The sequence below is a fragment of the Periplaneta americana genome, chromosome 11 (assembly GCF_040183065.1).
Source record: "Periplaneta americana isolate PAMFEO1 chromosome 11, P.americana_PAMFEO1_priV1, whole genome shotgun sequence".
NCBI classification, from domain to species: Eukaryota; Metazoa; Arthropoda; class Insecta; order Blattodea; family Blattidae; genus Periplaneta; species Periplaneta americana.
Window position 1 is genome coordinate 127,798,887 of NC_091127.1, and position 12,725 is coordinate 127,811,611.

The window sequence follows — 12,725 nt, forward strand, 5'->3', positions numbered from 1 at the left end:
TATGTATGTATGTATGTATGTATGTATGTGATTGTGTAAGGTTTTCCATCTTGAGTCATTACTAGAGACCGGATTTTTAGGTTTTTAAGAAGTCCATTTTAAGTTAATATAGATGAAATGTTTTTTTTTTTTATTTTTTTGTCCAAACTGTGAAAGGAGTCGCAAAAATTGATAAAATTGTTAAAAATGTACGCTTACAGTTAATTTCAAATAACATAACTTTTCCCTCGGCGGTAAAGATGGAATCATTTCCAATCCAGTGTCGTAATAAAAATGTGATTTCACTTGTTTTGGCATAGTTTTATAAAAATATACAAATTCAATGTTAACACCAGAGGCACCAGAATAAGATAGATTGCACAAACCTCAGAAAAGTTCACAGCTCGTACCCGCACACGCAAGATCACAGCCTTCTATCAGGAACATGTCCGAAAACTTCAGGAATTTCAACGATGCGATTTTTTCGCAGTTCATTCACCTCACAATAAAGTTCAGTCATTTCATGCCCTTCTATTGGCATGTCATATCTGCGATCAGTGGAAATTCAAGAATACATAAAGTTCCAATCAGTGCTCTTCAGAGGATGAAATCTCTGAAGGACGGCCTGCTATAGAAAGAAAGATGGAATTCCCTGTTAACTATTTTATCCAAAACAACAAAAGACTGAAGGGGTAAAGACCGCAGATTGGGTCGCTTTCTCCAGTGCAGAAGAGAATAAAACATTTGTAAATATATTTATATAAAACACAGGAAATATAGAAAAATACATAGCCCTATTATGATTTACTTAGGTTTTTTTTTAGTTCGTTGAGTCCAATTTAAGTTTTTTTTAGGTTCAACAAAATTTACAAATATGATTCTTATGCTCATGATTCGGAAAATTATCTAAGACAGGAATGTCGAACAGCGCTCTCAAACTGTGAAACGATTTCCTAGCGTAGCTGAGCTGAAACGACAATCAGTACGGTCAATCTGAGCTCGCTGTAGCAGTGTTCTGTACGCAGCGTGTTTATCAACTCTGGCGGCTGATATGGATATGAAAAGACGATTCAATAGTGAGTGGATAGATAAATATTTATTTATCAGGACGGAAAGGCACATTGCTTAATATGCAGAAAGAAACTTGGGATAACTAAACCATAATAATATTAAAAGGCATTTTAATTTAACACACGCAGAAGCTTACGTACCAGAAAAGGTATCCGGTTCCAATCGTGAAAAGGATGTAGAGGGATTAAAATCAAGATTTAATTCAGAAAACCTTCCATCATCATCCGGTGTTAGTACAACAAGCTTTGTTCATGCTAGTCGCAAAATTTGTGAAATTATTGTAACGGCTTCAAAGCTATTTACTGACGGAGAATTTGTGAAAGACTGCCTCATAGCTGTTGCAAAAGAGGTATGTCCGGAATACGTTAATAATATTAAATCTGTAAATTTGTCTCGTAATATTGTGCAGAGAGCATATCAGAAATGGGAGATAACTTGGAGGGATAACTGATAGCAAGAATGACAATTTTTTCTTGTTACTCACAAGCGCAAAGATTCGGCGTAGCTAGCTATATTCATAAGAGGTCACGATTCAGATTTCTATGTTCATGGAGATCTTATAGATGCCATTTCACTAAAGGATCGAACTCGAGGAGAAGATATTTTTGAATCTGTAACAAAAACTTTGAACAAATTTCAAGTCACGCTAAATTTTATTAATTTTATACATCAAAGCAGTTTACGTTTCTGTACTTGAAGTTGCATCGCTACAACACATACACACTAAGTAAGACTTTAAACATGATATTATTATTATTATTATTATTATTATTATTATTATTACCATTATCATTATTATCATCATCATCCACCCTCATGTAGCCCTACATTCTTTGTTCGGGTTCATCAAGTGCAAATCTAAAATGAGCTCCTAATCAATTAGCAAGATGTATAAAAGTTATCAAAATACCAGCCGCCGCTTTAGTAGTTTCGCTTTTGTTTACGATCATTCGCCCGATCTGCCTGCTACCTGTGTTCAACCGTTGCACGGTAAGGGAGGAGTGAAGGCTCTTCATTTCACAGCTCGAGAGTGTTGTTCGACATCCCTGATCTAAGAAATAAATTAAGAAGTAAGGGAAAAAATAGGTAAAAACGTATAAATCCGATCCTAGTCATTACAAATAATTCTTTGGGTTCGATCCAAGAAACTCGTCATTCCATTCGTTCTCTCAAGTAAACGAAGTCGTCGCTGCAATGGTCTATCGGAGTGATTAATCGGATCTCTCGTAATATCGCGGACTCGAGCCTACAGCCAGTAAGACGAGCGGAGACAGTCGCGAGGTCGAGCAGCCGGTGGCGATCTCCCGATAGCGGCTTACTGTAATCCGCTTATGCGTCCCTCTCAGTTCATCGTGTCCGTCCCTGCTCACTTTTGAACCACTGGACCGTTTTTATTAAATTTGATAGCGATGCCATGATACGAAGGACAGCTTCAAGAGTGCCTAAGCTTCACTACTTGTTTCCACTCACCGGCACGTTTACAATTTCTTTCGAATGTTCAGAATAAAGACAAATGTGAAATTTCTCTTGATGCTTTGAACACTAGATGTAAAGATTCAGGGAAAGAAGATGACTTTGGGACAAATTACAAACTAGCGGTTACTGCATTTGTTACTAGGCTCGAAAGTTCAAGGACATCGGCTAGTGAATTTTTGAGGAACGATAAAATTCTTATCTTAACTTCCTTTTGAAGGGAAGTAGATGTAAATCTGATAGTCTCTTGTCGTAGGTTTACGGCAAAAAAATCTTGTTACTAAAAATGTGGTTCGACGCAAAACTTTCGACCAGCTGTCTCTCGTTCCACAAGCTGGCACCTTTACAGACAGATGTCTCTGAGGTCCATCCTAAAGGTTTATACTACAGCTGTGTTTGCAGGACGTTTCGTTAGACCGTAATCGGCTCTGGCGGACAAAATGAGAAACGAAGCAGAAAATATTAGAGAGTTACAATGCCTTAACAGACTATTGACTGCAGTGTATACAGCCAGAGTTTGATGGTGAAAAGGCTGACGAAATCATATATAAAGATTTACAGAAATGTATCGATAGAATAATTGTGAGTGGGATATAGAGTGAACGCTAAGTACAGTAGAGTCTCGTTATTTCAAACTAATTGAGACCAAGTCCTATTTGGATTACAAGATTTTCGGATTAACGAAAATATTTCCTGTAATGCAATGCATGCTATTCACGAGCGCTGAGAGTCGGTGAGGGTGGTGAGAGTACCTTGTTGCTATTTTTAAAACCACAACCAACACGTTCACTTCATTACAACAGAAAATTACTGATTTTAAGAGCATGACAGATGTGTAAATTATATACAGAAAACACTAATTGTTGTAAGTACCCTTGAATGTGCTATTTTCATAATTCTTTTTAAGTAAAAGAAATTGAGTGAATTTATACATTTTTTTTCTTTTCGCTACTTTGTACTATTAGTCTACATTAAATTTTTTTTTTTTCTCAAAATAATTTTTTTCGGATTAACCAGATTTTCGGATTAGCGTAGTTTGGATTACTGTAATATCATTAATTTCAGGAGGTTATACTTTGAGATATTTCAAACGAAAAAGTTTAATACACTTTTACTAGTTTTTGTTTTTTCTTTTCGAGACATTGTTTTATGTGAAACATTTCATAGCGTGTTTTGAGAAAGCCATAAATTTAATTCCCAATATGCTCAGTCAATTTAAGAGAGCAGTGTATTATACTAATAAATGATTCAAAAAATTTTTGTTTTGGACTTTGAATGTGCAGAAATTTGATCCGAACAAATGTAACTTTTCGTCTTACAAAGAAACTTTACAATGCTATATTTGTTTCGATCACATTTCTGCACATTTAATGTACAAAGCTAAAATTATTTTAATAATTTATTATCACAATACACTGCTTTCTTAAACTGACTGAGCATCTTGTGAATTAAATCAATGGCTTTCCCAAAACACGCTGTGACATTTTCATATAAAATATTTTATGCTCGACCATGCCGAAATGTAGTAATTACACAACCGGTAGCAGTCCTTTAATGCATGTCATTAAAGTACACCTAATCATTAAAGTTCAGGTTTTCGATTATTCTCGGATATGCAATCGAAAGACAACTAGCAAAACGTCACGCAGGCTGGAAATCCAATACTTTAGCAGAAGGTTCTGTTCTGTTACTATAATAATTAGCGTTAATTGTAAATAATATTCAAATAAATTCAATTTGTCATCTCGTTTTTCAATGTCGAATTCAATTTCAAGGTTATATCAAGTTTAACGTTTCTTACTCTCTAGGTTATATCAAGGTCGTTGACATTCGTTGACCGGAAAAAATCAATACTTTCGCGTCTGCACACATCTCACAATTTACGAGATTGCACAAGGTCAGTTCGCTCCCCAGTCACATAAGAATAACACGAATACTTATGAATAGTTTCAAGTTAGAAATATGGTCGAGCATAAAAAGTCGTATGAAACTTGCCTATAATTGTAATTAAGACGCTCGTATGAAAATTATGAAACTCGCTTGCGCTCGTTTCATAAACATCCTCGCGTCTTAATTACTATCATTATAGGCTCGTTGCATAATGTACTATTTATCTCGAAAAGGAAGCAAAAACGAGCAAAATTATATTAAACTTTTTGTTTAAAATATCTCAAAGAATAACCTCATGAAATTGATGACATTAGTTACGGTTCACTCTGCATATCGTCGTTGTTCCTGCAATAACTCCTATGTGACATATTTATCGATTTTCAGATTTTTGCTGTATTAAATAACTTAAATAGTGATACAGCAAATAATAAAATCTCCTATATGTAATTACATATCTTTCTTTCGAAAATGTAAGAATTCACAGTCTCCTATGTACGGCTGCCATTGGATGAATAAGTGTGTTTTTCCTTCCTCCTGAAAGATTTTATATTTTGCACATAGGAGATATTGCAGGAACAATGATGATATGATGTGACCACCGTAAAAGAACCTCTTAATCTCTATATATTTCAATTAAAATTGACTACTTACGCTGAGAGCCAATTATATGGAACTCTATGAAAAGTACAGCACCAGGTTGAACAGTGAATAGCGACAGTGATAGCTAAAGTTAATTACTTAAATTATATGGGATTTCAGAACAAAAAACTTACGCACTTTCACATTAGCAGATAACTTATTTGATGCTATTTACAACACACGTTTGTCATAAAGACGAACGTTCAATACTGTTTTTGCTCATATCTCAGTTCTCCCATGGTTACTGTCATGTTCGTAACGTTTGTGTTTACTGTGACGTAACAGCTGAGTGTCATTATGAGAACAATTCATGTACGTTGTTAAAGTGCTTCACTTGTAGTATTTAGTGTCATTCACATTTTTTTCCGCAACAAATAACGATAATACGAGAAACAACAATAATGTGATGCATTCTGTGATATGAAAAGCTTTTCTGGATATTGGCTTGAAAATAACTTAAAATATGACACATGTATCAGAGTGACTTAAGTTTCACCAATCTAATGTTTGTGAATATAAGAACTACTGAACGGTAATGCGAGTTATATCAGAGTGACTTAAGTTTCACTAATCTCATGTTTATGAATATAAGAACTACTGAACGGTATTGCGAGTTGTATCAGAGTGACTTAAGTTTCACTAATATCATGTTTGTGAATATAAGAACTACTGAACGGTAATGCGAGTTGTATCAGAGTGACTTAAGTTTCACTAATCTCATGTTTATGAATATAAGAACTACTGAACGGTATTGCGAGTTGTACCAGAGTGACTTAAGTTTCACTAATCTCATGTTTGTGAATATAAGAGCTACTGAACGGTATTGCGAATTGTACCAGAGTGACTTAAGTTTCACTAATCTCACGTTTATGAATGTGAGAATTATTGAACGGCATTGCGAGTTGTATCAGAGGGACTTAAGTTTCACTAATCTCACGTTTATGAATGTGAGAATTATTGAACGGCATTGCGAGTTGTATCAGAGTTACTTAAGTTTCACTAATCTCACGTTTATGAATGTGAGAATTATTGAACGGCATTGCGAGTTGTACCAGAGTGACTTAGGTTTCACTAATCTCACGTTTATGAATATAAGAACTATTGAACGGTATTGTTAGTTGTACCAGAGTGACTTAAGTTTCACTAATCTCACGTTTATGAATGTGAGAATTATTGAACGGCATTGCGAGTTGTATCAGAGTGACTTAAGTTTCACTAATCTCACTTTTATGAATGTGAGGACTATTGAACGGTATTGCTAGTTGTACCAGAGTGACTTAAGTTTCACTAATCTCACGTTTATGAATGTGAGAATTATTGAACGGCATTGCGAGTTGTACCAGAGTGACTTAAGTTTCACTAATCTCACGTTTATGAATATAAGAACTACTGAACGGTATTGTTAGTTGTACCAGAGTGACTTAAGTTTCACTAATCTCACGTTTATGAATGTGAGAATTATTGAACGGCATTGCGAGTTGTATCAGAGTGACTTAAGTTTCACTAATCTCACGTTTATGAATGTGAGAATTATTGAACGGCATTGCGAGTTGTATCAGAGTGACTTAAGTTTCACTAATCTCACGTTTATGAATATAAGAACTACTGAACGGTATTGCGATATGTTTCAGAGTAACTTAAGTTTCACTAATCTCATATTTATGAATATAAAAACTACTGAACGGTATTGCGAGTTGTACCAGAGTGACTTAAGTTTCACTAATCTCATATTTATGAATATAAGAACTACTGAACGGTATTGCGAGTCCCTTCGATAAAATCATTTTAACATAAAGGATTCAAATATAATTGTAGGCTATTATTCAAAAGGTCACTCTCTGGTATCCGCCAGTTACATTCATCGCAAATATCGAAACTTTTTTCATGCATATTCAAAAGTTGGCTGCCGCGAGTCATAATCGGTTTCATACGCAGTTGAGTTGTGAGTGAAGTGCTAGTTTGACACGTTTATTGCTCGGTCAATGGTTCATTCTGTAATATTGTGTAATACCTTGACAACTATATATGAAGGGGTTAGAAGCAAAGAGGTAGGCTATAAGTGCACTTAAGTTATTTTTTTAGAAATTTTGGTTGAAAGCACTTAAGCTTTCATAGATTCCGTGAATTTACTTATTTTAGTGTCCGATGTGGTTAAAAGATTTATCCCTTTGCCGCTAAAATTTTAGATGTTTTAACTTGCCCTGCATGCAGTTAACTCATGTTCTTGGAAATGTCACTTTATCCCTTTGGTTCTGACCCGCCTCATATAATATAGAACAAGGAATATTAATTTATGACAGTTATGTAAAAAAACGTTCTTACAATTTTCTGCAAGGATATTTAGTTAGTGAAAAAAAGTGTAAACACTAGAGATGAACAAAACTAACTGCCGCTCTCGCTCGCTGTGTTCGTTGCATTTGTTTTTCTAGTCTCGTCTCGTAATTCTCGTGCGCTTCGAGTCTCGCTCATCATTCTCGAAACAGCATTTGGTCGATGTGGAAAGATTTCGTAATGTTGAATAACATACATCATTTAAATAAATAACATCATAAATGTTTAATTGAGACAAAAAGACAAAACAGAACAGTATCTTAGTTATCAAAATGTTCAGGTTCTACTATATGATATTACCTATGGTTATATAAATAGAAAAAAAAAACAATTCTCAAATAAATTTGCATTTCTAAGAAACACAAAACATAACGTTAAAAAAAGCGTTAACAACGGCCTAGTAATTAAATAAAGACTGGGGAACGGATTATTATACACTGAAAGGTACAGATGATGTTTCAAAGAAACTACTTGATTGTTTATACATATATAACAGTTTCAAAGTAGATAAAAGTTCAGTCTGATATAAAAAACTGTGGCTGTTCAAGGCTGCTTGACGTTCGGGACTTCGGGAGTAATCAACTCTCGAAGTCTTGAAACACTCACAAGCAGTCTTTACGTCAACGACACGACGTATATAGCATTATCGTGCGGGTTTTCGGCTTTGCGGGCGCTGTTAGTCTTGCTTTCTCGATCGTTGTTCAACTCTACTAAACACATATTTCCTGTGACTTTTATTTGTGGGATACTCATAACCAAAAGGTATATGGCAATAATCCACGAATCTGGAAGATTTGAAGAAAAATATTCCTCAAGTGATTTTTGTAATACAACAAAACGAACTTCAATGCAATTTTCCGCAATCTTATCAACATGACTGAGATATATTTAAGAGCACACGGTAAACACTTCGATCTTCTGATGTAACTATGAATGATCTGGCATGAAAGAACGTGCGCTTACTCAACATTGGATGTTAACATTTTCAAAAATATTAGCGATATAGAATGCTATGTGTCAGGTGTGATTAATATAGATTATATTCAGAACTACCAGCAAGCTTTCAAGGTCACATTAAAAGACTTTGGCATTATGTACACGAAAGGGAAGATTATACACAATGATTATTTAAAAAACTTCTAAATAAGCTTTCAAGGTCGCATATAAAAAACTTCGGCATTATGTACAATATAGGAAAGATCATACACAACGATTATTAAAAAAAACTTCTAAATACTTCTGTTTCTTTTCATAATAAATAGGTCTACATTATCTGCACATTTACTTTGTATCCTTCTCATATCAAAACCATTAAAATAATACGTTCAAAACGGTTCAGATATCCGAAATCTACAATAAAACTTTATAAACGTAGAAAATATGTCGTCAGTAAATCGAATATTGCACTTACAAGCTTCTATGTGGCTTGAGCGATTAGCAGAGTATATCCTCCCTCTTCAAGGAGTCACTTAAGCTGCTTTGCGATCCCAGCTGGAAGGAGAGACAGAGATGTCGGACATCCTTTAAGAGCAAGAGCATTCCAGGCAACAAAAACTGAAGTCAAAACCTAATAACCAAACCACTCAAACAAATAGACACAAATAAACCATGTAAGTTTTTTGACTTTCACGTTGTGTTCTGACTAATTTAAAGTCTGCAGACGAATAAATGACAAAATAAATTTAAAACAAGCTAAATAAATGAAACACGGAAATAAGCCAAAACAGCAATGAAAACAAATACGCAAATCAAATAACTGAAAGAAAAACAAACATATATGAATTAAATAAACACAAAATATAATCAACTAGGTCTACATAAAAGCGAAAAACAAATTAGGTAAGTAGAAATCAAATGAATAAAACAAATCAACAGAAAAAACAAAAACCAAATTAAAGAGAAAATAAAACGGACACAATACAAGTTTGACATAAACCAATAAAACAAATTACAAAGAGAACAATTCAAAAAGTAAACATTAATCAATGAATCAGAGAATGAAATAAATAATGAAAAAAAGGATAAAATGTAACTAAATATTTCATAGGAATATTAAATAACTAACCCTATAAAATTACATACATATCTGCAAAATAAAATAAATTAAGAATACGAGTATTACATATCCAAAAATTAGGTTGATGCATAGGTTCTTAGCGTTTTTGTTCGTCTTCAAAACACTGCCTTGTTAGAAAATTGTTTATGTTTTGTCATTTGTTATTTATTATTTGAAGTGTTGTGCTTGTAAATAAGCCTTGAAATTTGCGGATTTGAAGAAAGTTTCTGCTATTTGTAGGCTAATGAAGATGAAGTGTCAATTGGGGAAAAAAACATTTTCGACATATTCTTCTGTTTGAGTTTAATACAGGAACAAATGCAGTGAAAATGACTCGGAACATTTGTGCCTTGTACGAGGAGAATGCCCTCGGAGAAAGCACTGCAAGAAAATGGTCCTGTCGTTTCAACACACAACATCCCGTACAAACATTACTGTCCATCCACAGAAGATGATTTATTTATTTTATTGGGTTATTTTACGACGCTGTATCAACATCTAGGTTATAGCGTCTGAATGAAATGAAGGTGATAATGCCGGTGAAATGAGTCCGGGGTCCAGCACCGAAAGTTACCCAGCATTTGCTCGTATTGGGTTGAGGGAAAACCCCGGAAAAAACCTCAACCAGGTAACATGCCCCAACCGGGATTCGAACCCGGGCCACCTGGTTTCGCGGCCAGAAGCGCTGACCGTTACTCCACAGGTGTGGACCAGAAGATGATAATAGGCGTCTGGTGAGATAAAGAAAGTGTCCTATACTCCAAATTTGTTCCCAGGAATGTAACCATAACTGCCTACGCCTCAGACCGGGAAGACTGCATCAAGTACTACTGCAGCACGATAATGTACGCCGTACTCCGCTAACATGACGAAAGTAGATATTCAGGAACTTGCTTGAGAGGTGATTCCACATCCCTCCTTCCGATCTTGCGACCCCAGATTTCTACCTTTTCCGTTCTTTATCCAAAAATCTTCAAGAAAAAGTTCTTTGATAACGAAAATGATTTACAAACTTGGCTTGAAGACTTCTTTAACTCCAAACCAGGAGATTTTTTCAGGTGCGGAATCGAAAAACTACTGCATCGTTGGCAGACTATCATCTATTAGTTCCCTTTCAGGGGAGGACACTGAGTGAGAGTGTCCTCTCATGCAGGCCTCTCGGGTAGGCCCAATGTATTACCCGGAATGAAATGATGTGCATGTCTTAAGGCCCCTCGCGTTACTGATACCTCTGCGCATAGCCTCCAGAAATCCTTTACAGCCTACATGATTCCTTTTACCTTTCGGCGTATACCTCACTGCGGTCCCTCATCCCCGATTCCACGCGATACCTGAGTCCAATGGAGAGCCCTTGGCGAATAGCTCTGCCACCAACAACGATTGACCACATATCCACGGGGTCCAATTTCAGTGGCGGCCCGCAGCCGACTCCATATCGTAGCAAGCACGAAAGCTACCAAAGAAACGGACATAAAGAAGAAGAAGAAGAAGAAGAAGAAGAAGAAGAAGAAGAAGGAAAAGTGTATTATGATGGCGAAGCGAATGCGAGGTACAACGCCGAATGTGCAATGCCAATTTCCTTTTGTCATAATTTGTTTAGCGTACCGCTTTTTTAAACCATTCCATTCGTTTGATTATATTGGAATTTTTAATCAGTACGGAACACTTTTGTGGTCCGAAGTACCACACGGTATTGTACCACGAACTGAAATAAATATATAAGAGATAAAAGAAAGCTTAAAAAATATAGAACTAATACTACTACCTAAAAATTAATATAACATAATATACTCATAATTAAAATCCTAGCATACTCAGCCAAAAAAATAATGCAATTTAATATTTGTAACTATTTAAATGTGAATGAATTATTATTATTATTATTATTATTATTATTATTATTATTATTATTATTATTATTATTATTATTCCATCATTTTGGCTATGTGGATTGCGAGCACGCTTGCCAAGCAAGGGGTCCGAAATTGGATTACATGCGTGGACAATGAAGGAAACGTATCTTCTGTCCATGGAACTGGGTTTTTGTCCGTTGTCTTGTGATTGTCTGTGATGTCTCTGCGGTGGTCTTGCGTCATGCCGATCCCATGTCCAGGGAGGCCCGCATTTGTGAAATGTCTAATGTACTCTCTAAAGAATCTCCCATCACTCCCAACTGTACGTACCTAAGTCGGAGAAAAGGGAAGGTTAAACATTGTAAGAAAAAAAAAGATTTATTATTATTATTATTATTATTATTATTATTATTATTATTATTATTATTATTATTATTCTTTACAAAATTTGTCATTCACTGTAATTTAATTTCCTGATACATAAGTTACTGACCAAAACTCTACAGGATAATTTATTACTAGGCTGCTGAAAAGCAATTTGTTTATGTTTTCCGACACAATGGAGATGACAATATGGAAAGTCCTCCAGAAAATAGTGTCCCGTTTTTAGTGGAAATATTGTCAGAGTAGTTTCCTTGATCCATCAGGCAATGGAGATATGTGAATTAGTGCAATACCCGAATACTTTCATCCATACAAGTCCTTGTAATGTTGTTGAGGCTATTTAAGTTCACTTTCATTTTATTTCACAATAAGGTAACCATTTTGTTGTATACTGCTTTATATTTATATACAGGGACATCACTTTATTTTTACCAACATTTTTAACATTAACCTGGCTATACTCGGAAACACTGTTACCCCTTCCAATACAGGAGTTTGATGTTACTAGTGCAGTATGTAAACAAATCATTTTACTAGCTATAGGAGGAGAGAAAAGTAGTGTATCCATTTATGTTACAGGGAAATACGATATTACGATTTTCAGTTTGTTTATTACTTTCACGGTATTTTAACAAAATACAGTAGAGTAGTAACACATTTTTCACAAACTCAACTCTTCAGGCGGTTGTATTCATTATATAATGGCTACTTTATTCAGCATATTACCGTACTTTCGGTAACTCTAATCTTCACTTCTGCTCAGTCCTCACAGATAAAGTTATTCAGTCATGCTATACACCGTACCTGTGCGAAATAAGCAGGGCCAGGTGTTTATGAGATCGCGAAAATCACGACATAATAAATATACAATATATTTTTACTAATTTTTACGAATTAAGTGATTCTGATTAATAATATATGGATAAAACAATCGCGACAAATCGAGAAATAGAGTTCTAACAGCGAAATATGAACACATTCGCGAATTATCATTATCATTGCGTCGTTTTATAGCGAATTTCATACTCTGAATTATTTTTTCGGACTTT

At 35.0% G+C, this 12,725-nt stretch overlaps 1 protein-coding gene across 4 annotated transcripts in view; it reads right to left on the bottom strand.

The window, feature by feature from the left end:
* Positions 1–12,725, bottom strand: part of Ten-m (teneurin transmembrane protein Ten-m) — a 978,623-nt gene that overhangs the window by 553,674 nt on the left and 412,224 nt on the right. The window lies entirely within an intron of this gene.